The sequence below is a fragment of the Nomascus leucogenys genome, chromosome 18, assembly GCF_006542625.1.
Source record: "Nomascus leucogenys isolate Asia chromosome 18, Asia_NLE_v1, whole genome shotgun sequence".
NCBI lineage: Eukaryota > Metazoa > Chordata > Mammalia > Primates > Hylobatidae > Nomascus > Nomascus leucogenys.
The window spans coordinates 704,647-730,222 of record NC_044398.1 but is presented as its reverse complement, the minus strand read 5'-3'; the positions used below and the strand labels follow the sequence as shown (position 1 = coordinate 730,222).

The 25,576-nt window shown below is 45.0% G+C and overlaps 1 long non-coding RNA gene and 1 pseudogene across 1 annotated transcript; both read right to left on the bottom strand.

Moving 5' to 3' along the window:
* Window positions 1-14,510: 14,510 nt before the first annotated feature.
* On the bottom strand, window positions 14,511-15,565 carry LOC100599127 (annotated as a pseudogene).
* Window positions 15,566-20,084: 4,519 nt separating this feature from the next.
* LOC115831211 lies at window positions 20,085-24,865 on the bottom strand. The gene is made up of 3 exons (XR_004026732.1): window positions 24,764-24,865; window positions 22,019-22,266; window positions 20,085-20,314 (listed from the first exon to the last, which is right to left on the bottom strand). It is a non-coding gene; the product is annotated as an uncharacterized LOC115831211 (long non-coding RNA).
* Between the last annotated feature and the right edge of the window lie 711 nt (window positions 24,866-25,576).

Genomic DNA, 25,576 nt, shown 5'->3' with positions numbered 1-25,576 from the left:
ACAAGGATTTGAGAGGGCAGGTTGGATGCAGGGAGAGGATTGGCCAAATGCCATGTGTCCGGACTTAGACTGCCTGGTTCAAATTGGACTTCACCCTTTTTGACTTCATTATCTGGTACAAGTCCTATGAAAATGCGTTGCTCCTTCTCTAGTCCGTATAATCATCATGAAATGTGCACTCGTAACTGGGAAACTACGCAGATGAAATGAAACAAGCTGCATAGAGCACAGAGCTCAGAGCCTGGCCTTTAGGAAGTCCTCAGTAAGGGTTCAGGATGCCCTGGTGTCTGTCTTCATCCTCTTTATCCTCATCATCACTTTCATCATCTTTGTTGTTCTTAGGGAATAGTTTAGAGGGACTCATTCCCTGCTATCTTGGGTGAGGTGTCTATGAAAAGGACAACTCAGTGGGGGAGAAAGGCAAAAGTTTGAATAAGATTTCTGAGGCCCCCTCACCACAAGCAAGAACAGAAACTCCACAGTCTGCTGAGCTGACAGGTTGCAGCTTGGTCTCCTCCCATCTGCCCACCGCACTGTCCTGTTTGTCCTGAGGATGAGGAAACAAAGCAAGGCTCCCGAACGTCCCTCAGCTGAACTGCCCTTCCCCCCTGCCGGGCCATGACCGTGGAGAACAGGTCCACTGTCCTCCCTGCGTGGTGCACGATGGAGGCTCAGACTCCGTCCTCAAGGCTGGCAAGAAGACAGGGTGAGACATGAGCCTCCTGATACAGGTGACGGGTGTGGAGCCCCCAGGACTGGAACCTCAGACTGCAGGGCTGGAGGCACAGACTGAGTATTGACTATTCTATAGCCTGGGGGGCTCAAGGCACAGAGCTCCTCGTTAGCCAAAGTTGCCCAAGCTCCCCAATCTCTAAAGATTTCCTCATAAGAATGCAGGAAGAAGAAGAGAAAAGGGAGTGTCCGTAGAAGCTTTGGGGCTCTTCCTGTAATCAGGAGGAAGCTTGCGTGTATTCTTCGCTTCTTTCTTTTCTTTCTAAAGATCCAACTGCTTTCATTTTCATCTTTTATTATGGGAAAATATACCACGTATCAATACTAAAAGTTGTAAATAGATATGATTTCATCTAGAATGGCCGGTATAAACATTGACAAGTTCCACTATTTTTCAGTTGACAGTTGAATGACATTCAGTACATTCACATTGTTTAGCAACCATCACCGCCGTCATCTCCAGAACAGTTTTATCTTTCAAAATGGAAATGGCACCCATTCACCAAACTCTCCATTCCTCCCTCTCGCCCACCCCGGGGGCCACCATTCTGATTTGCAACTCTATGAGTTTAACTACTCTAGGCACTTGATAGAAGTGGAATCATACCGTGTTGAATTTGTTTTTCTATTTTTTTTTTTTTTTTTGGGACAGAGTCTTTCTCTGTCGCCCAGGCTGGAGTGCAGTGGCGTGATCTCGGCTCACTGCAACCTCCACATCGTGTGTTCGAGCGATTCTTGTGTCCCAGTCTCCCGAGTAGCTGGGATTACAAGCGTGCGCACCCACGCCCAGCTAATTTTTGTATTTTTAACAGAGACGAGCTTTCAGCATATTGGCCAGGCTGCTCTCGAACTCCTGACCTTAAGGGATCCGCCTGCCTCAGCCTCCCAAAGCGCTGGGGTTACAGGTGTGAGCCACTGAGCCTGGTCGTGTTTATCCTTTTGGGATTTCTTTATTTCACTGACGATAATGTGTTCAAGGTTCATCCATGTTGCAGCCTGTGTCAGAAGTGCCTGTCTGGTTTTGTTTTTTGGTTTTGTTTCATTTTGTTTTGTTTTGTGTTTACATGGAGTCTCACTGTCGCACAGGCTGGAGTGCAGTGGCACAATCTGGGCTCACTGCAACCTCCGCTTCACGGGTTCAAGCGATTGTTGTGCCTCAGCCTCCCGAGTAGCTGGGACTATAGGCACAGGCCACCACGCTGAGCTAATTTTGTGCATTGTCTTGTTTTTTTTTTTTTTGAGACGGAGTCTTGCTCTGTCGCCCAGGCTGGAGTGCAGTGGCACGATCTTGGCTCACTGAAGCTCCGCCTCCCAGGTTCACACCATTCTCCTGCCTCAGCAGGAGAAAATATCACAGGTCGGGAGTTCAAGACCAGCCTGACCAGTATGGAGAAACAATGTCTCTACTAAAAATACAAAAAAAAAAAAAAGAAAAGAAAACTGAATGGGGCGTGGTAGCACATGCCTGTAATCCCAGCTACTCGGAAGGCTGAGACAGGAGAATCGCCTGAATACGGGAGGCAGAGGTTGCAGTGAGCCGAGATCGTGCCATCGCACTCCAGCCTGGGCAACAAGAGTGAAACTCTGTCTCAAAAAAAAAGAAAAGAAAGAAAGAAAAAGAAAGCGAAAAGAAGAAAAACAAGAAAATATTACTCCCATTATCGCAGGGGGTGTTCAGCCCTGATGATATTGTTTTCTAATATCCAGGGCAGGAGAGTATGAAATTACTCCCAGTATCGCAGGGGGTGTACACCTTTTTGTGATATTGTGTCTAATATCCAAGGAAACAGAGGATGACATTACTCCCAATATCGCAGAGGGTGGACACCCCCCTGGGATATGGTTCCGAATACCCCAACGGGGAGAGGATGATATTACTCCCCATATCAACCCTGGAGGGTTATCTTCCGCCCCTACTCTTGGCCACCACTTAGCCAGAGCTGGTCTTCTCTCTTGGCCCAGCTCAGTGAAGAAAAGTCTCCATTCCTCCTCTCGGGGGACCATAAGGGTCATAATGACTCCCGTTCCGGGTAGCGTTAGCGGTGAAGAGCCGTGCTCTGTCAAAGAGACAGTGGCTCTCAGCTTGGTAAGCAAGTCCCTCCCCAACAAGGGCAAGGGACAGTCAGGCATGGACAAAAACTGCTGAGTCACTGTATGTCCTCCTACAGTGCAAGTCCCAGGCAAGCAGAAAGCTTGCTTTGCTGAAACCCCCGTGGCTCCGATGATGTCAGTAGTCTTTCTGGAGAAGGGGGCGACCGGGGCGGTTACTAGCGAATGTCCAGCACCGGTATCTACGAGAAAATCAACGCCTCTACCCCCGACTGTGATTCTGACCATAGGCTCTTTGGGGACACTTGAGCCCGCTCTCCCTCAGTCCAAGAACCCTTCTGCCAGGTTGAGCAGGGCCCCTTCCTCCTTGTCCGGGGCCTCCTGCTCTGACTCACCTTGCTTTCTTTTAAGCTGAGGGCACTTGTTCTTCCAATGTCCTATTTCTTTACAATAAGCACACTGGTTATGCGGCCAACTCTGACAGCCAAGCTCAGTTTCTTTCCCAGGGCCCCCCTTCCCTTGCCTCTTTGGGGGGACCCCTCTGATTCCTGCAGCTAACAGGCAGGTCGGTGTATCGCCGGGCCTGACGTTCATTCTCTGCGCGGTGTTCCTTAGGGCTTACTGCATCCCTGTTTACAAACACCTGCTTAGCTCTTTCTAATAATTGTGATGTATTCGTCCCTGCAAGCCCAGCCTGTTTCTGCAGTTTTCTTCTCATGTCTTCTGCGCTTTGAGGGACTCAAGCCATGTGAAGCATGTGCTGATTTTCAGGGCTGTCGGGATCAAAGGGAGTATACATATGATAGGCCTCACACAATCTCTCATAGAATTGTGCTGGACTTGGCCGGGCACGGTGGCTCAAGCCTGTAATCCCAGCACTTGGGGGGGCCGAGGTGGGCGGATCACAAGGTGAGGAGATCGAGACCATCCTGGCTAACACGGTGAAACCCCGTCTCTACTAAAAATACAAAAAAAAAATTAGCCGGGCGTGTTGGCGGCGCCTGTAGTCCCAGCTACTTGGGAGGCTGAGGCAGGAGAATGGCGTAAACCCGGGAGGTGGAGCTTGCGGTAAGCCTAGATCGCGCCACTGCACTCCAGCCTGGGGGACAGAGAAAGACTCTGTCTCAAAAAAAATAAATAAATAAATAAAAATAAAAATAAATTGTGCTGGACTTTCTTCTTTTCCCCGAATGACCTCAGAGACCTTGTTAAGGTTTGTGGCCTTCTAAGCTCCCCTCTTGAATGCTTCCAAGAGAGCTTCCCTGTCTCGGTTTAGCCTTTGCATATCCTCTCTTTCATTTGGGTCCCACTGGGGGCGGGTTCCTGGTAACTGGGTCCTTCCACACTCTTGGGGGTTTTGATAATCAGCTGGTGCATGTCCCTCTAGCCACTTACTTGCTGCTAGGAGCACTGTCTGCCTTTCATCTCTGTGAAAGAGGAACATGAGCAACCGGTGGCAATCAGCCCAGGTGGGGTTGTGGGTCTGGATAATAGTTTGGAGCAAATCAATTCGAGCTTGTGGCTTTTCGGTATAGAACAGGGTATGGTTTTTCCAGTTGAGAAGGTCAGCCCAGGTGAAGGGCTGGTAGAGAAAAACACGCGTCTCCACCACGTGACCATCCTCATCTATTCCAGTATACCGCTGCTCTGTCAGGGGCATTTGTATCCCCGTTTTGGGTCATCAACGAGCTGCCAAGGGAGGGGATTCTCCCGAGGCCTCACCTCCTCTCTTGTCTACTCTGGGTGGCCTAGGGATACGCTTGTCTTGCGGAGGCGCAAGCACTGTGGGCTCAAGAGTGGGGAGCCTCTTTCCCTGGTAAAGGGAGGGCACCACTGGGATCACTGGTGCCATCTCCTGCAATGGATCTTCTGACGTTGGGTCGAACAGAACTTGAGGAGTTGATTTCCCTGGGCGGGTGGAGCAGGATCCTTCCTTAGCTGTCTGTCCCTTTGCTACTAGTATTGCTGCTGCCTGCCCGCTTAGCCACTGTGGGGGGTCTAGCACCAGCTGTCACCAAGTGTCTATGTATGGGAAGCGGTCTAGGTATCCTTTCCCAGTTACCTTGTGCCACACTTGAGAAACAAGGGACCTGTCCAGGCTTACTTCTGACGGCCAACCCACTTCTAATGTTGGGCAATCTATTTCCCACGAAGTTGGAAGTTCCCCTGTGGTCTGGTGGTTAGGAGTCGGCGCTCTCACCGCCGCGGCCCAGGTTCGATTCCCGCTCATGTGAACCAAAAAGTGGAGCAGGATGAGCCGCGGACACAAATCCCTAGACGCCGGATTCAAGAAGGAAGAGGTTCCTTTTAATCAGCCGGGGGCATCGGCAGACTCGTGTCTTAAGAGCCGAGCGCCCCGAAGGAAGACAGACTTCCTAGGCCTTTTCTCAGGGCTTACAACTCTAAGAGGTTCCACGTGAAAGGGTCCTGATGGATTCAGAGCACATGTGCTTAGAGTGGGGGAGGGCGGGGTTCATCTTTTCACCTCAGGCCAGCTCATCAGTGGCAGCGGCTGGTCTTGCCACTGACTTCAATCCTCTTGATTTTCAACTTTTACTTCCTCCTCCTCTTCAGAGACAGGAGACAGAAAGAGAAATGCCTTCTCTCCTCAGGGCCACAGGATGATATGACTCCCAATAATACTGTGAGGAAGGTCGCAATATTACTTATCACAATTAATAATATCAATTATTAATTGATATTAATAATTATCAATATTAATAACTGATCGTATAATTTTTAAAATCAATATCGATAATAATGATAACTAATATTCAAGCGTCATACTGAAGATAACACTAAATTATTAATATTAACTACTAATAACACCTGATATTAACAACTGGGACTGATCATATTCATTAGAACACAGTAATATTAGCTCCTAATAATTAATATTAATAACCCAAAAACTTTTTATTAGCAATTATCTCTTAACATTAATATTGGTAATTCATATTAACATGAATCGTAAATGAGTAACAAGTAATACTAATATGACTCCTAACACCGCAGTGGGTGTACCCCCACCTGCGATAGTGGTCCCAATGTCCAGGGAGGGAGAGAGCATGGTATTACTTTCAATATCGCAATAGGTGACACCCACCTGACGATATTGATCCGAGTAGAATCTCCAGGGGGTGGAGGACCCCCATCGCAGGGGGGCGAGGCGCCCCCCACGAGGCGGGGTGTAAGAGCCAGCCCCTCTGGCCCCTGGGCTCTTAGGACCCCCATCGCAGAGAGGCGAGGCACACCCCACGAGGCGGGGCATTAAAAGCCAGCCCCTCTGCCCCCCGGGCTCTTACGACCCCCATCGCAGGGGGGCGAGGCGTAAGAGCCAGCCCCTCTGCCCCTCTGGCTCTGAGGACCCCCATCGCAGGGGGGCGAGGCGCCCCCCAAGAGGCGGGGCGTAAGAGCCAGCCCCTCTGCCACCCTGGCTCTTAGGAACCACGGTGGACTCACAGCCTGTTTACCATATTGTGAGTAATATCATATCCCCCTCAGGAAATTGTCAACTATTGCACAGACGGGTGTTCACCGGCTTTGTACAGAGGACGTACACCCGTCTGTATTCGAGTAATATCATCCTCTTCCTCCCTGAAGATTAAGAACAGTATCACAAGGGTGTTTCTACTCTCTGGGATATTGGGTGTCATGTCCTCCTCTCCCACATTGCAATTAGAACGCTAACCCTAACCCTAACCCCTAACCCTAACCCCTAACCCTAACCCAACCATAACCCTAACCATAACCCCTAAGCCCTAACCCTAACCCCTAACCCTAACCCCTAGCCCGAACCCTAAGCCCTAACCCGAACCCCTAACCTTAACCCTGACGCTAACCCCTAACCCGTAACCCCTAACCCTAACCCAACCCTAACCCTAACCCTAACCCCAACCCAACCCTAACCCTAACCCCAACCCCAACCCTAAAACTAACCCTAACCTGGGCCCTGACGACAACTCTAATCCTAACCCTAGGTTCCTTACTAAGTTTGTATGTACTTTGTTAATGTGGATTATTACGATTACTGTGTGAGGACTGCACAGCAGCATGGGGATTGCCAATCTTACATTAATTTTTTTTATTGAGGCAGTGCATTAGCATTACAGGTGCTTGTGACATGAGTAATGTGGGTGTCATATTTTGGGTGTCATGTCTACATTAGCAGTGCTGCATTTGTGTTTCGAAGCTGCAGTGTGGACCTGGCACTGTGGCCCCTTGCCTTCGCTTGGGAGAACTTTGGTGGGCAAGATTCAGAGGGGCTTTTGGTTTCCCATTTTGCACACTGAACCCTTCTAATTGGTCTCTGAACTTGATAATTCAGGGCTGCAAACAGGAAGGATTTTACTCACCGTCGATGCTGCCCCGAGTTGTCCCAAAGCGAGGCAGCGCCCCCAACGTCTGTGCTGAGGAGAATGGTGCTCCGCCTTTGCGGTGTCCCCCAGGTCTGTGCTGAGCAGAACGCAGCTCCGCCCTCGCGGTGCCCCTGGCCCGCACGCCCAGGTCTGTGCTGAAAAGAACGCTGCTCCGCCTTCACAGTACCCCGGAGTCTGTGCAGAGGAGAATGCAGCTCCGCCCTCGCGATGCCCTCTGGGTCTGTGCTGTGGCGAACGCAGCTCCGTCCTCGCAAAGGCACCGCGCCCGCGCGGGCGCGGAGAGGCGCGGCGGGCCCGCGCAGGCGCAGAGAGGGGCGGTGCGCCGTCGCTCCGCGGCGCAGGCGCAGAGATGCGCGGCAGCGCGGCCCCCGTGGGGAGGTGCGGCGCAGGCGCAGAGGTGCACGCCGCTGGGCCGGGGGTTGGGGGGAGCGTTGCAGGCACACAGGTGCACATTCACACGCCGCCGGGCGGGGGACGGGGGTGGACGCGGTGCAGGCAGAGAGACGCACGTCGCCGGGGGTGCGGCGCAGAGACGGGTGGAACCTCAGTAATCTGAAAAGCCGGGCGCTACAAGACCTGCTTGCTCACGTTGCTGTGCCTCTGCGCCTCCTGCTGGCGCCGGGGCACGCAGGGCCCTTTTGCTCACAGTATAGTGGCAGCACGCCGCCTGCTGGCAGCTACGGACGTTGCAGGGCCCTCTTGCTCACAGCGTAGTGGAAACATGCTTGCCTGCTGGCAGCTGTGGACACTGCTGGGCCCTCTTGCTCCACGTGTAGTGGCGGCTGGCTCCCCTGCTGACAGCTGGGGACACTGCTGGGCCCTCTTGCTTTTAGTGTAGTGGGGGCACGCCCTCTTCTGGCCCCTGCGGGCACTACAAGATCCTCTTGCTCCCAGTGTAGTGGCAGCACGCCCCCTGCTGGCAACCAGGGCACTGCAGGGTCCTCTTGCTCATGTTGTGGTGCCCGTGCGCCACCTGCTGGCAGCTAAGGACACTGCAGGGCCCTCTTGCTCACAGTGTACTCGTCGTATGCCCCTGCTGGCAGCTGGGGACACTGCCAGGCCCTCTTGCTGGCAGTGTCGTGGCAGCATGCCACCTGCAGGCAGATGGGGACTATGCAGGGCTCTCTTGCTCCCAGTGTGACGGCTGGGGTCCGCTACTGGCCACCTCCTGCACCACTTAAAGTCAGAGCACCAGTTATTAAGCCCCATCAGTTCTGTAAATTCAAACTGAAATGGAGCTGTTACTGGGGAGAGCTGATGTCCCAGTTCTTGTCTAACTTGGAAGAAAGATTTTCACCAAGAGGCAGTACAAAGATGGCAGATAACTTCATTCAAAAGAAATACAGTGTAAAGAGCTTATTATAGAAAAATAGGGAGGAGTGGACTGATCGTGCATGAAAACAGCCTAAGAGTCCTGTGCAGGGAATTTTATTTTGGACTTCTTCACATTCCTGCCTCTGTCTCAAGTCTCCGCCTGTTTTCTTTGTCTGGTTTTCCTGCTACTGCTTTAGGTCCCCGACTTGCCCCACTTAGGCATGTGGGACCTCCTCGCTGTTGGTTGAGGTACATGTGCGGTGATCAATCCGAATCCACTCTGGCAACAGCCTCTTTCCCGCCATCACAGGCCGGCTGACAGCGGTCACGTTTGTACCTACTGCACCTGCCCATCTCTTTTGAATGTCCTTCTCTGCCCTAATCTGTACTTATGGTGCCAGGTTTCTCTTAAGAATGTCCCCTTTGTTGTTCTTATCAGCATGTACCTAGCAATGTTCTGACATTTTTATTGCAGAACGAATGATGATTGGGGCATCTTAAGAGGAGTTCTAGGGTGTTTCTTTCTGCATAGGTACCTCTTCTCCCTCCTACCCACAATTGACAAGTGCCCATCCACTCCAGCACTAGAGATGCTACTAACGTGAATTTTTGGTGGTCCCTCCAGGGGAGCCTTCCCAGGCTTTCTCTTTTTCAGGAGCTCCCCCTCCTGTTCATGTCTAGCTATCTATTCTAACAGAGCCCACTATCCTGTGTCCTTCCCAAAAATAGTGAGGGAATGATTAATTGGAAACCATAAGAAATTATATGCGTGTAGATGAAAACTTTACAACTTACACAAATAATCACTCAAAATCATCCTTACGCTAAAAATGCAAAACTATACCATTTCTAGAAGAAACTATAGAAGAAAAGCTATGTGCCTTTGGGTTTGGTAATGAATTTTAACAACTGACAGAAAAGGTTGATATACACAGAAGAAATGACAATGTGGATTTCTTAATATTCAAAGTTTATACTCTGGAAGAGACCTTGTTAAGAGAACAAAAAGAAAAGCCACATATTGAAGAAAATATTTGCAAAATACAGATCTCAGAATTTGTATTCAAAATATATAAAAATTGTTAAAACTAAACAATAAGTTAAACAGCCCAATTAAAAATGCACACAGATCTGAACAGACACCTCACCAAAGAAGATCTACAGATGCCAAGTAAACATACAAAAAGATACTCAACATAATAGAGAACTGAAAACCACAATGAGATAGCACAGCTGGTCTATATGTCTTAGAACTGCTAAACTCTTTAAAAAATGACAAATTGCTGGAGAAAAAACAAGAACTCTTTTCATTGCTGGTGGAACACAGTGTGTAAGACCAAAATATGCCACCCCAAAATATAATGGTAGGAAACCAGAATATGCAACCCCAATATATGTCCCTTCGGCTTAAGAATTATTCCAAGCTGATTATTTTGAAAAAAAAAAATTGTAACAAAGGAAGTTCTGAAAACAAAGTAGAAGTTACACCGTGTAAGGAAAATTTACACCTATCAAGGAAATCCCCATTTAAAAGCTACCTCTCCTGACACCAAGAAGAGAAGGATAACTAAATCACTAAAGAGTCTTATCAATGGAGAACGCATGGACTTAACTCTGTATAACAAACCTGACCCTTGTCTACTGTGCTTTTGCTGGTTAACTCCCCACTACTGCACCTCAAATCTTCTTTCTTTAAGTTAAAGATAGTATTTATGCTTGAATTGAAAGTCACCTGTGGGAGATTTACTCATTTTTCTGTGAGTATCTCCCATGTATCCATAAGGTATACATGTTTTTAAACTTTTCTGTTTTTCTCATTTTAATCTGTCAGTTTTTACAGAGGGTCCCATCTAAGAATTCCAAAAACATAGAAAATTTTTTTCCTCCCCATTACAAGTTGGGCAGTTTTTTCTAAAGCTAAACAAGTCTCACCTTACAATCCAAAAATCACATTCCTAAGTATTTTGACAACTACTTTGATGTTATTTCCAAACAAAAGCTACCATGCAATTACTTACAGAAGCCCTATTCATAATGACCAAAGGAAAAAAAAGGAATCAGAAAGTCTTACAATAGATGACTGTGTGGGAATCCACTCAGACATCAAAAGCTGTTATAAAGATTATTTAAATGAAAACATTTGAGATACCGAAGATAAAGGAAGAAATCTTACCAGAACTTACTTTATCCAATTAAAGCAGAGCTCCCAGAAAAATACAACTGCCATTAACCCCATCCAAGGAGTTTCTTGCAAATTCAGCTGCCACGGAGAGAGCATACTCTTTCCCATTAGCACTGACAAATGAAAATGAAATCCTAAGCTCCCAACTGACTGAACAGACCCACTCTTGGCTGAGGGGACCCCAGAGTAACTTTCAAAACCGAGTTCTCAGCTTTGCTAGGATGGGATGATGGGGGTCAGATACACATCGTTATACGCCCTCCTTTGCTAACCATGATGAGTCTTTCTTCCCTAAGGATTTAACAGAAACCAGCCCTTTCAAAGGCTTCACCACTGATATCAACCTCTCCTTTCTTGCCTGAGAAGAGACCACCCACGATGGAGAGGTTCTCGTCAGCGTATAGAGGATGCACAGAGCGAGTTTTCATGTCCTCTGCTTCACCTTTTAATGTCAGATGGCTGAAAACTCCACCCTGGGATCATGCTAACACTGCCATTTTTTGTACATGGGACCCATGAAGAAGCAAGAAACTCAACTGTGCATGCATGCATTTCTCCTTCCATAAATATTCATGACTCCTCCTATAACTTATTAAATAAATGTATTTGGCCATTCCACTCAGCATAAATTACGATTTCCTTTACCTCCTCCTTGAAGCATCTGTTTCTGGCTTCTGGCTGGAGGCTAGGCTTCCCAGCCTGTCAGGACAACCCTGCAGGCTGCAACCCTTTATAGGAAATAAATCTCTCATTGGGTGTGGTGGCTCATGCCTGTAATCCCAGCACTTTGGGAGGCCAAGGTGGGTGGATCACCTGAGGTTAGGAGTTTCAGACCAGCCTGGCCAACATGATGAAACCCTGTCTCTACTAAAAATACAAAAAAAATTAGCCAGGTGTGGTGGTGGGCATCTGTAATCCCAGCTACTCAGGAGGCTGAGGCAGGAGAAATCACTTGAACCCAGGAGGTGGAGGTTGCAGTGAGCCAAGATCACGCCATTGCACTCCAGCCTGGGCAACAAGAGTGAAACTCTGTCTAAAAAAAAAAAAAAAAAACATAAAAATGAAGAAATGTCTCCTTTCCAAATTTATGAACCTCATCATTCTTCTGCTGATGGCATTAAAAGGTTCAAAAAGACCTTTCCATACTCTCCCACAGAAGCCCTAGAAATCGTCATTTTGTTAATCATTTTGGATGCCTGAGAACTTGTAATCCAATGAGTAGAAATGTTGGTACCCCATCTGTGGCTGTCAACCTGCTAGTTCTCAGGAGTTTGTGTAAGCCTAAATCAGAAAAGATCTCAGGAATTTGTAGAAGCCTGAATCTGAAAGGATCTCATCCCATTAGGAGCCTTGTGTCCTTTTTGTTGCCGTTGCCCACTGGCTCTGGCAACAGGGGTCTTTCTTTCTCCCTGGCTATCTTTGGATATGGGGGCTCCACCTTCTGTGCCACCTTAGGGAACGCCTTTTGCATGCATGGCTGAGTCATTAAAAAGCCTAGAGTTTCAGTAACATTTTGAGTGAGTACTCTCTGAAGCTGGGTTGGAATCTCAGGCTTCTTTGGAAGGTAACTCTTGGGCTACAAGTTTCTTATCCTAGCTTTGGTTTTCAGGCCTCTCTGTTCTCTTGGGTTGGAAGTTATTCCTGGCTTTTTGTTTCAAAGTGTCTCTGTGATCTTAATCTTGCTCCTTTCATGGGAACTTCTCAGTTGACTAAATTCTCTGTACTCAAACCTCTGCTGACTATGTGTTCCACCAATATGGAACTAATTCTACTTCCTTTCCTGTTTGGATGACTTTACTAAGAATTATTTAGAACTTTAATGGCTCCTTTGAGAAAATTTTTATCTTCCAAATTGCCTCCTTTTAGACCTTTCCTTTCCCAATTGAGTCTCTCAACTCCCTGTAATCACTGAAACCTTAGGCACCCTGCTCCATGGCTTGGAGACTCTCAATGTGCTCAAGAATCTGCAAAAGCAAACACCTGGGACTGAAAAATAAAATAAAATAAAATTTATTTCTCAGCCTCCATAAGATTCTATGTCAAAACAAAAGAAAATCTTAAAAATCTCCAAAAATATTGGTGAGAAAAAAGCTTTAGCCCTCATATGAAGAAGAAAAAAACTTGTTCCATTTTCCGGATACACAGTTATAATACAAATAAAAAATGGGGCAAAGACAAAAACCAAGTCTTCTATATAAACTAGTGAATTTTGTAATTCTTTTAGTCACATTAGTCAGGGTTCTCCAGAAAGGCAGAATCAATAGGATATGTGTAGATAGATAGATGAGAGAAGATTCATTAGGGGAATTGGTTCACATAATTATAGAGGCTGAGAAGTTCCACAATAGCCTGTCTCCGAGTTGGAGAACCAGGAAAGCTGGTAGCATGGCTCACTCCAAACACAAAGGACTCAGAATCAGGGAAGCCACTGGTGTAACTCTGATTCTGAGGCCAAAGGTCTGAGACCCTGAAGTTCTGATGTCAACGGCAGGAGAAGAAGGATGTTTCCATTTCAGAAGGAGATAATTCACCTTTCCTCTTCCTTGTTGTTCTATGTGGGCTCTCAACCAATTGGCTGGTGCCTGTATTCATCAATTTTTATATAGCTATGAAGAAATACCTGAGTCTGAGCAATCGATAAAGAACAAAGAGTTTTAATGGGATGACAGTTCCACATGGCTGCAGGGGCCTCACAATCATGGCAGAAGGGGAAGCAAAGCCGTCCTTCTTCACATGGCAGCAACAAGGAGAAGTGCTGAGCCAAAGGGGAAAAACCCCTTATAAAACCAACAGATCATGAGAACTCGCTGTCATGAGAACAGCATGGCAGTAACCACCACGATTCAATCACCTCCCACTGAGTCCCTCCCACGACATGTACGGATTATAGGAACTACAATTCAAGATGAGATCTGGGTGGGGACACAGCCAAACCATATCAGTGCCCATCCACATTGGGTCATGGTTATCTCAGTGTCTTCCAGAAACACCCTCACAGATATGCCCAGAAATTGTGTTTTACCAGCTATGTGTGTGTCTTAATGCAATCAAGTAGATGTCTAAAATTAACCATCAGAATATTTATGCCAGATTCATGGCTGAAATTTCAGGATGAAAGCAATGAAATCTGTTTGTGTTTGTATATCTATTAATGTATGTTATGTATATCTGATATTTTCTTAACTCCGGATAGCATTGCAAAATTCATTTATAAAATCCTCTAAAAGTGCTCTATTCTAACTTGGCTTGGAAAAAAATAAGCATTTATCAATAAATATTCGGCCGGGCGCCGTGGCTCACGCCTGTAATCCCACCACTTTGGGAGGCTGAGGTGGGCGGATCACGAGGTCAGGAGATCGAGACCACCCTGGCTAACACGGTGAAACCCCGTCTCTACTAAAAATATAAAAAATTAGCCAGGCGCGGTGGCGGGTGCCTGTAGTCCCAGCTACTTGGGGGGCTGAGGCAGGAGAATGGCGTGAACCTGGGAGGTGGAGCTTGCAGTGAGCTGAGATCGCACCACTGCACTCTGGCCTGGGTGAAAGAGCAAGACTCTGTCTCAAAAAATAAAATAAAATAAAAATAAATAAATAAATAAATATTCACCAAAACCTAGAAATATAGGAAATGATCAAATGTTTTTTAAGTTAACACGATTTGGATAAAACTTAGTTAAATAAGATTAATACAATATTTTTGGTGTAATAAAACAACTGTGTCTTCAAAGTAATCACTACTGAATATATGACAAACATAAATTCCTATTCTGCTTGAGTTCTAGTCAAATAAGCTAATATTATACTTACTAGAAATGTAAAATCTTAAAGCTTATAGATTTGATTCGGATTAATTTGTCATTCTTAGGAAAAACGTAATTTTTTTATGGTGAAAAGATACACATATATTTAGAGTTAGCCAGCTGGACTCAGTTTAGATGGTCCCAATTTTGTTGCAACATCCAAAACATCATAATCAGGAGCCAGTCGATCATATGTCTTCTTCTCTTTATCAGGACGAATCAGGGCGATGACCTTGGCCACATCACTGTCATAGCGCTTCTTCTTCACAGCCTGTTTGATCTGGCGCTTCTGGCTTTAACATCCACAATGAACACAAGCGTTTTGTTTTCTTCTATCTTCTTCACGGCCGACTCAGCGGCCAGCGGAAACTTGATGATAGCATAGTGGTCAAGCTTGTTTCTCCTGGGGGTGCTCTTCCGAGGATATCTGGGCTGCCTCTGGAGTCGCAGTGTCTTGGGCCGCCTGAAGGTGAGTGACATGCGGATCTTCTTTTTTGCGTGTGGCTGTGGACACCTTTCAACACTGCCTTCGTGGCCTTTAAAGCCTTCGCTTTGGCTTCTGCTTTAGGAGGGGCAGGAGCTTCCTTCGCTTTCGGTGCCATCTTGCGAAAAGCGAAAAGCATTATTTCAAAAATAATCTGTTTACAGTAAATCTGCCTAATAGTAGTTTCCAAAGTGCTTTTGGTAATTTTTAACCTTAAAGTTAAGCTAAGTAAAAGATTTGCCTTAAATATCTAGACCACTTATAAATAAGGTACAATACTAAAACATTAATTACTGAACATAAATAATTCAAGTTTATATACTTTTGGCTTTCTATTTTTACAGAGAGACTAAAGATATTTTGGCCCATTAATAAACATCTTTTTTTTCTGCCACACTGAGAAATTGTATTAGGAGGAAACACATCTCTCTAGATGTTGGGAGATGGTATATTCCTACATTTTCTAACCTACGATAGAATGCTAATGTATGACAGTTTATAACTGTCTACTTCCTAGTTTTCTCTGGAAAATAAAAGATTACTAAGTATTAAAATTATAATCAGTAGATGTAAATAAAACTACTAGAAATAATAGAATAACTAGAAACAACTCTAGGCAAAGCATGCAAGAAAAGTAGGGCATGTTTCGCAAATAAAGTAGGATGTATTTTTTATAAGGAAAATCATACATAAGATACAAATAAAAAGAGATACCTAACCTCCTCTGTGTTATATTTGTATGGGTAAAATCTTATGTTTTCAAAAATTATATAAAATTCCTGGAAATTTGTCAATGTCCTCCTTATCCATGCTATGTGCCAGTATAGAGTAATGAGTCATAATTCCATCTATTATTTTAAATGTTGTGCCAGGCGCAGTGGCTCAGGCCTGTAATCCCAGCACTTTGGGAGGCTGAGGTGGGCGGATCACAAGGTCAGGAGATCCAGACCATCCTGGCTAACCCGGTGAATCCCTGTCTCTACTACAAATACAAAAAATTATCAGGGCGTGGTGGCGGGCGCCTGTAGCCCCACTCGGGAGGCTGAGGCAGGAGAATGGCATGAACCCGGGAGACGGAGCTTGCAGTGAGCCGAGATCGCGCCACTGCACTCCAGCCTGGGCAACAGAGCAAGACTCTGTCTCTAAATAAATAAATAAATGTTTTATGCCACAGAAAAAATCGAATATCCTTGTCAGTTGTGGTATAATGAACTCTCATCAGATCTTTCATCACAGCCATTTCATACTCTTTGTCATTTAGATATTATTTCCCCCTGATGCTTTCCTGAAAGCTCCTGCAATCAGCTACAGATCAGAATACTCGTCTCCAACACAGGACTCCCTCTGAGACTCACAGAAAAGACTATGACCGGTACTCTGGTTATAGGCTTCTGATGATATTGCTTAAATAACTTTAAGACCATACACTTGACTCAGTGAAGATCTCCAGAATTCTGGTTGAGAAATTGATGGGTTCATGACGCTGCTAACCCAAGATCCAGCAAGACTGGAATTGATTACATGGCACTGAATGAACTGATGAAAATTGATTATAATTTTATAGCTTTTTTGAGCATTGCTGGTTCTTTAATGTTCTAGTTTCTGGATTTAAGAAATCTCTTTCTCTTAATCTAACTGTAACTTACAACAGTTTAGTAGATTATACTTTTGTAAATAGAAATGAAGCATTTATCTTTTTTTCCCTGCCTGATTTTTCCAGAATTTTGAAATCTTTACTGAATACTCTTATTTTCACGATGATATAGTTGTTAGCAAAAGTCCAGTAAGAATCTACTCACCTTATAACAGGGCATAATTGGAAATTTTGGTTGTTTTACTGGAATATCATATTTAGGAAGTGTACCTAAGATCACTTATGACCAGCAATTTTAAGGAAGTAAGGTTGACTTTTATGGAGACAATGCTTACAAAGCACTGTGAAAATGGGAAAGTTCTCCCTCAAAGATTATAAAGTCACAACTATCCACTATTTTTTATGTGTGTGTGTGTGTGTGTTCCAAACCAATTGTCCTACCTTGCTCCAGCAGGCCTGGACGGAACTAGACAAGCCCCAGCCCATAGTGTATGCTATTCCTTATTTGGAGATGCTCCCTTAACTATCCCTGGGCAACTTCCTTTTCTTTCTTTGTTCTATTCCCCTTACCTAATTAAGAAAGTTTTAAACTAATAGCCAATTGGGTAAAGTGTAAAATGTGAGGTCCTATTTCAGCCAATGGAAACTGGACACAGCACTAGGGTAGACACATCAGGTTATAAGTAATTCTGTTTCCTTTGTCCGGTGTGCTCCTGTGGCTGGACAGCTATTGAGTAGCACACTTTATGCAGAAAGTAAAGCTCGCCTTGCTAAGAGATCATTTGTTCCCGTGCTAATTCTCTTTTTTTTTTTTTTTTGGAACATCAAAAACTTCATTCCCAACAGCATTCTGAGAAAAGCCAGCCTGATACCTAGATTACAGGGTTCACAGCCTTACAGGTTAGTAAGGAAGGTCATTTCCTGGTAGGCCCAGGAACTTAGGGATATTTTGGGGGCCTCAAGAAGAGAGGAATCCACACAAAGCTATAAGGACTGCAGCTGAAATCTGATAGTATGTTCTTAGCTTGGCTTTTAGCGTGAATAAGGTCTTTAAAAGTCAAATGTGAGATTCTGTATGAAAACTTCCAGCAAGGAAACTTGAAAGCACCTATGTGCTCATCTCCTGTTCTTGCTGCACTTACGTAAATAATCAAGCAAAATCTAACAAAACTAGACTCATTTTTAAAATAAGAATAGTCTTACTTTGATTATGATCAAAAATGATGGTTACTACAGAGAGAAATTTTATGTTTCAATGGAAAACTATAACTTGGCCGGACATGGTGGCACACGCCTATAATTCCAGCACTTTTGGAGGCCAGAAGTTCAACACCAGCCTGGGCAACATGGTGAAACCCCGTCTCTACCAAAAATACAAAAATTAGATGGGCATGATGGCATGTGCGTGTAGTCCCAGCTAATCAGGAGGCTGAGGAGGGCGGATTGCTTGCACCCAGGAGGTAGAGGTTGCAGTGAGCTGAGATTGCACCTTTGCACTCCAGCCTGGGTGACAGAGCCAGACCCTGTCTCAAAAAAAATTTTTTTTTAAAGGAAAACTATAGCCATTGTGCGTTATGAGATTCTAGCCTTGTTTCTTGTCTCTGGGATATTTTTACCTCTTTGTAAACTAGATCCTGCCATCTGATGAATTTTGTCCCACAATGATACTTGGGGAACAAGAAGCCAAGTATTGTCTCTCCTACTAATGTATCTATTGTCAGTTAATTTGAAGGTCTCCAACCCTGGAACAAAGTTAGGAGAGGAAGGTTTTGCTCCCCAATTGGGAAAGAGCTCCCAATGGCCAAAGCAGAAACAAATTCAGCAACAAAACACTGCAATATTGAATAATAACCGAAGCTTAAAGTAACTATCTATGTGTCCACATTTATACAAATAAGTGCATAAGCAAATTAAGTTTTTTTTTTTTTTTTTTTTTTTTTTTTTTGAGACGGAATCTCGCTCTGTCACCCAGGCTGGAGTGCGGTGGCGCAATCTCGGCTCACTGCAAGCTCCGCCTCCCGGGTTCCCGCCATTCTCCTGCCTCAGCCTCTCCGAGTAGCTGGGACTACAGGCGCCCGCCACCACGCCCGGCTAATTTTTTTGTATTTTTAGTAGAGACGGGGTTTCACCGTGGTCTCGATCTCCTGACCTCGTGATCCGCCCGCCTCGGCCTCCCAAAGTGCTGGGATTACAAGCCTGAGCCACCGCGCCCGGCCAGCAAATTAAGTTGAATAGAATTCTCCTTTACAAAAGAATTCCAAGTAATTGATATAGACACTCAGCCATCAATGAGGTGGAGCTAACATCCCACGCCTTAAATGGGGGCTGTGCATAGTGACTTCCTCCAGAAGAATACATACAATATGGACAAGTAACTTCACAGTAGAGAAACTGGACAAACACTAGTTCAGCCGGGTGATCACAGTTAATACCAATGGTGATAATTCACCTCGACACCATGAAGTGACAAGAATAGCACTTCACCTCTGTGATCTGCTTCCCCCAAACCCATAACCCCAGTCAACTTATCAGAAAAGCTCCAGGTAAATAACAACGGGAGACATTCTACAAAACACCTGACCAGTCCTCCTTAACACCGTCAAGGGCATTGGAAGAAGGAAAGGCTGAGAAACCGTGACAGCCAAGAAGAGCCTAAGGAGTCGTGACAACGAATGTTATGTGGGATCCCAGGTGCCACCCTGGAGTAGGGAAAGATAGAACTAAGTGTAAACAGTAACGTAGAGGTTCCTCTTCAAAGACTTTCCTCCCCATCTAATTAGGAATAAATAGTAACTTCTCTTAGATGTAAAAATCATTCAAAGACCTGTGCTAACATTCTTAAATATCTGCTGGCCGTAATAAAGAAATCAATGTACTTTATGTTCTTAGCGCCCACAATTTAGCCTAAATATTTGCCCTGGCATGCTTATACTGGTCCAAGCAAGCATTAGGACATAGCCTGTTCGTCTTCCTTATTTCAAGGTGTTTTTACCTTTCACAGCATTCCACAAGTTACTTCTTCCTTCCTTTGTTGTCCTCTGCCTTTGCCTCTTTTAAAAATTTCTAAGTTGCTAACCAATCAGGACAAATACAGAATGTGAGGTCCTGTTCCAGCCAATGGAAACTGGACACAGCAGTAGGGAGGACACGTCAGGTTATAAATGATCCTGTCTGCTTTGTTCGGTGTACTCTCGTGGTAAAACTGCTGGCGAATGTACCCTTTATGCAGAAAGTAAAAAAACGGCCTTGCCGAGGAAATTAAATTTCTGTTCAAGTGCTATTTCTTTACGGCACCGGGGAACAAGCATTTCTAACATAAGGAACTCCAAATAATATATGGGCTTCAGTTAATAATAGCATATCAACATTTGTTCATTCACTGTGACAAATGATGTGAGACATACTGACAGAAGATGTTAATAAGAGAGGAAACTGGGTTGAAGCTACGTGGGAAATCCGTGTTTTCTTTGCTATTTCTGTATAAATCTAAAATGACTCTAAATTAAAACTTAATTTAAAAGTTGTATTTTTTCAAACACCTGCTTAATTATTTGTACTAGTAATTACTAGTAATTTACCGTGTTAACTATTCCTGTCTTTTAATAAGAGCATTTATGACACAAAAATTAAAGCATACAGATTAATATCTAATTCCAAATAAATGCCTCTTTACATGTTTTATGTTAAAGTAATAACATAGGTGTATAAACTTACTTAACATAATTTTTTCTGGTACTGTGGCTGTGCCTTGGGTTCACTCTCTAAAAAGGTGGTCGGTCGCCTTTTAGACAACCAGGAAAAAAATTCATTTTAGAGACTCTGTTTCAATTCATGGTTGAACATTGTCAAAAGAATGTTTAAAAAAGTTCCTTAGTATCCAAGATTTAAAAAAAAAATTTTCAATGGCAAATCGATTCATTGTGACTGGATCACTTACTCGAAAATATCCCTGTCTTTGTTTTCCATGCAGGTTTTTTAGCAATAATACAATAGAACGCAATATTGGCCACTGGGGAAAAATATTCAAAGATACAATGTGAATAGAATTTGTAACCATGATAATTTAATGTTTCATTGTGATATTTTCTAAAACAGAAGAGTTTAAGAATATTCAAAGTCAATTTCCTCAATGATACTTTGCAGAAAGTGATGAAACTAGAGAAACAAAAATGGCAGGATATTCTGAGTGATTTTAGATGTTGCTAGGTTTTATGGGAAAAAAATAATTTACATGTTAGAGGATCACAAATAATTATTGGAAGCCCAAACTCTGAAATGTTTCCAAATTTAGTTGAACTTGTAAGTAATTATAATGTCAATATAGCTAGTCATAAAGTTAATGATAAAAGAGGACCCATGCCTTATTTACGTAATAAAATATACAATGAATGATTAGTGCTCCTAGGAAAATACGCTGGACTTGAAATACAGTTGAGAGTGTCAGAATCTGCCGGGCGCGGTGGCTCACGCCTGTAATCCCAGCACTTTGGGAGGCCAAGGCGGGCGGATCACGAGGTCAGGAGATCGAGACCATCCTGGCTAACACGGTGAAACCCCGTGTCTACTAAAAATACAAAAAATTAGCCGGGCGCGGTGGCAGGCACCTGTAGTCCCAGCTACTCGGAGAGGCTGAGGCAGGAGAATGGCGTGAACCCGGGAGGCGGAGCTTGCAGTGAGCCGAGATCGCGCCACTGCACTCCAGCCTGGGGGACTCAAAAAAAAAAAAGAGTGTCAGAATCAAAAGATATTTGATTGTGTAACAGAAGTAGCCCATCATGAACAAATGTAGCATCTCACAAAGTATGCTCACGTTAAACATACTGTCAAAACAATGGAAGAAAGCTGCTTTGCCTCTGTCGAAAGAAAAGAATAATGGAGACAGTCCAGCTTAGGGAACTATTATGTTGGAAACACACAATGCTGGCATAAGAACGTCCTGGCCAGGGATGTAACAGTGAACAACTCTGGCAGGTGTAGGAAAGGGTCGCAGCCATCATATCCCGTCCCCAAACGCTCAAACTACATCTGCATCTATGTATGTATTAGTATTTGGTACATGTTATTTCGTGTGGGGAGGTATAAACAATGCATTTAAACTTTACGTTTCTAGTTATAATATGCTTGTTGTTAAATCTTTCTATACCGTTTCAACTACTTCAATGCTGTGAGACAAATGAGCTATTAAAACACGAATGAAAGCGCCGGGGACCCCGCAGCGCCGGCCGGTCCGCAGCCACCACCCGCGCCGTCCTGATGGCGCCGCTCAGCGTTGCTCCTTTCTCCGCGCCAGGATCTCTCCCCAGAAACGCGCAGATCCGGAAGCCACGCTGTGCTGCGCTGTCAGGACGCGCAGCTCCCGCCTCGCTGAAGGGACACCGTTTCACAACGAGCCACGCAGACCGTGACAGGGAAGTAAGGCCCACGGCAGCGCTCCCTCCTCACCACTCGCGGCCGCGGACAGGACGCCTTTTCCTCCTCCTCTCACCTGGTGACCGGGTGTCCCGAACCGCGGCCTCCCGGGTGGGTCCTGAAGAGAACGCGGCTGCGCCTTCCCGGTCGACGCCCCGGGGCGGCGAGTGCGGATCCGCCGCGGTTCCCGCGCGTGCTCCAGGTTGGCCGGGAGCCGGGCGCCCCCTCGCGGCAGTCCTGGGGAATCTCTGAAAATCAGCGTTCGGGTAATTCCAGGCCGCGATTTTGGAAATGTCCACTGAAATCAAGGCCACCATCCCGTGCCTCGATCGGAACGGAGGGAGATTTTAAAAACTAAAGAAGATGGCCCGGGCGCGGTGGCTCACGCGTGTAATGCCAGCACGTTGGGAGGCCGAGGCGGGCGGATCACCTGAGGTCGGGAGTTTGAGACCAGCCTGACCAACGTGGAGAAACCCCGTCTCTACTAAAAACACAAAATTAGCCGGGCGTGGTGGCGCATGCCTGTAATCCCAGCTACTCGGGAGGCTGAGGCAGGAGAATCACTTCAACCCAGGAGGCGGAGGTTTCGGTGAGCCGCACCACTGCACTCCAGCCTGGGCAACAAGAGTGAAACTCCGTCTCAAAAAAATAAAGTAAATAAAATAAAAACTAAAAAAGATGTCCAGTAGGCAAAAGTCAGTTGAGTTTCTTCATAGCAGCAGTAATGGATGGAAATAATTGGAACTAGAAATATTAAAATACCATTTACAACAGCACCCCTAAAGCCGAATCCATTACGTATCAACATAACAAAAGGTGTGCAAATATGCATTCAGAAAACCATGAATCACAGTTGACAGAAACCAAAAGAGGTATAAGCAAATGCAGAGATGTTCCTTATTTAGGAGAAGTACACTCATTATTGTGAAGGTGACAATTCTTTCCAAATTGATCTATAGATTCCGCCAAATCCCAGTCAAATTCCAGGCGAAGATATTGACAAACTGTTCCTAAACCCAGAATGGATGAAATAAGACTGAAGGAGAACAAAGTTAAAGACCTCACACATCTGGATCTGAACACTCACCCTAAAGCCACAGTAATGAAGAGAGTGTGGCAGTGGTGAAGGGGTTAGACACATAGATAAGTGGGACAGAACAGGGAGCCCCCAAACAGATTCAAGCCAACTGACTTCTCAAAGGGACAAAGGCAACTCAATGGAGAAAGAGAAGTCTGTTCCACAAAAGATAACAGAACAATTGGAAACCACAAGGGAAAAAAATGGAGACAAAAACCTTGTATTTTATCCAAAAATTCACTCAAAATAGTCCATAGACTTAAATTTTCAAGTGCAAACTTGTGAAAGTTATAGAAGAAAGCCTAGAAAAATATCTACATGGCCTTGGTTTGGGTGATGAGTTTTTAGATGCAATACCAAAAGCCAACCCACAAAAGAAAACAAAGCAATAACCGGGACTTTATTAAAATTTAAAATGGCTGCTCTGGTTAAGAGAAGAAAAAAACCGTTCACAGACTGATAGAAAATATTTGGGGAACAGCCGGGCAAGATGGCTCATACCCATAATCGCAGCACTTTGGGAGGCCAAAGTGGGTGGATCATTTGAGGTCAGGAGTTCGAGACTAGCCTGGCCAACATGGTGAAACCCTGTCTCTACTAAAAATACAAAACAAAATTTAAAAAATTAGCTGGATGTGGTGGCACACGCCTGTAATCTCAGTTACTAGGGAGGCTGAGGCAGCAGAATTTCTTGAACCCAGGAGGCAGAGGTTGCAGTGAGCTGAGATCGCACCACTGCACTCCAGCCTGGGTGATGGCGTAAGACCCCGTCTCAAGAAAAAAAAAAAAGAATATATTTTGGAAACACATCTGAAAAAAGACTTGTCTGCAAAAATATTTTTTAAAAAAAACCTCTAAAACTCAAAAAGAATTAGATGAACAACCCAATTGAAAATATGTGAAGATCTGAAAAGACACCTCAGCAAAGAAGATGCACAGATGCCAAATAAGCATCCAAATTAATTAATTAATACCCAACAAACTTGTCATGAAGGAAAAGCAGATTAAATTAGATAGTACTGTACATCTATTAAAATGGCTAAAATCTAAAGAACAGTAGCAGTTGCAATAGGAAGTCTCATTCATTGCTGAGGGAAGGCATAAGGGTACAGTCACTTCAGCAGTTTTTTCAAAAACTAATCAAGTCTCACCATATGATCCAACAATCTCCTTCTTAGGTATTTAGACAACTGCCTTGAAAAATTATGTCCAAGTAAAAACCAGCACACACATGTATAGAAGCACTATTCATAATAGCCAAAAATTAAAGGAATCATGACATTCTTCAGTAGCCGAATGCATAACCAAACTGAAGTACGCGGTGCAATGGAATACTATTCAGCAAAAGAAAGGCATGACCAATCCACCCGTGCTACCTGGATGGACCTCACAGGCACACTGCTTCATGAGAGAGCCAGGATGCAGAGGCTGTATGTCCCCACTTATATGACACACTAGGAAGGCAAAACAACAGAGATAGCAAACCGATCAGTGGTGACACGGGCTTCATGGGGGCGGGGATTTGAAGTACTCCATGTGATACTTTAATTGTGGATACCTGTCCCTGTCCACTTGTGAAAAGTCATAGAATTTTAAAGCCCAGAGTAAATCATAATGTATGCAAGTGGAATTACATTATTTAATATGTGGGAATATCCCTGGATGGAACACAGAATGTGACCAAGAATCTAACTGTATCACAAAAGATTAAAACAAAATCCCTGCAGGGCAAAATGTACTGACCTGAAAGGTCTCTTTAGAATTTAGTGGAATCTGGGGGCCGGGCGCGGTGGCTCACGCCTGTAACCCCAGCACTCTGGAAGGCCGAGGCAGGCAGATCACGTGGTCAGGAGATCGAGACCATCCTGGCTAACACGGTGAAACCCCGTCTCTACTAAAAATACAAAAAATTAGCCGGGCGTGGTGGCGGGCAGCTGTGGTCCCAGCTACTCAGGAGGCTGAGGCAGGAGAATGGCCTGAACCCAGGAGGTGGAGCCTGCAGTGACCCGAGATGGCGCCACTGCACTCCAGCCTGGCGACAGAGCGAGACTCCATCTCAAAAAAAAACAAAACAAGAACAATGATTGAACCATTGTATCTCCATCTAGAATGGAGCAGTGACTTACGTAAGTGGCAGATGGTGGGAAGCAGATCTCTCACTGCTGAGGTGGGAGGTTACAGATTACCAAAGGGAGGCTACAATGATCCATGTGATAATAAACCAGAGGGGCAACATCAGCATCAACTCATACTTAGCCTAATCCACACACCGACAGCTCCACATAGAAATCTCAACGATCAGACGGTCCACACAGGCTGGGTACACACAGGTATTTCCTGGCATGTCAGCTGTAAGACCTAAAGGCATTGAGGCCGGAGGAGCAATGAGTGCATTAAGCTCCTATATATAGTTTTTCATGCGATTCTACAATAAAACGAACCAGGGCTCTTTGAAGAAAGGGCTTCACTAAAACTAAGGCAGTAAAAACATAAGCCTGGATGATCCTGAAGTATCAAAAAGTCAGGAGCTGCTCAGAACACACACACACACACACT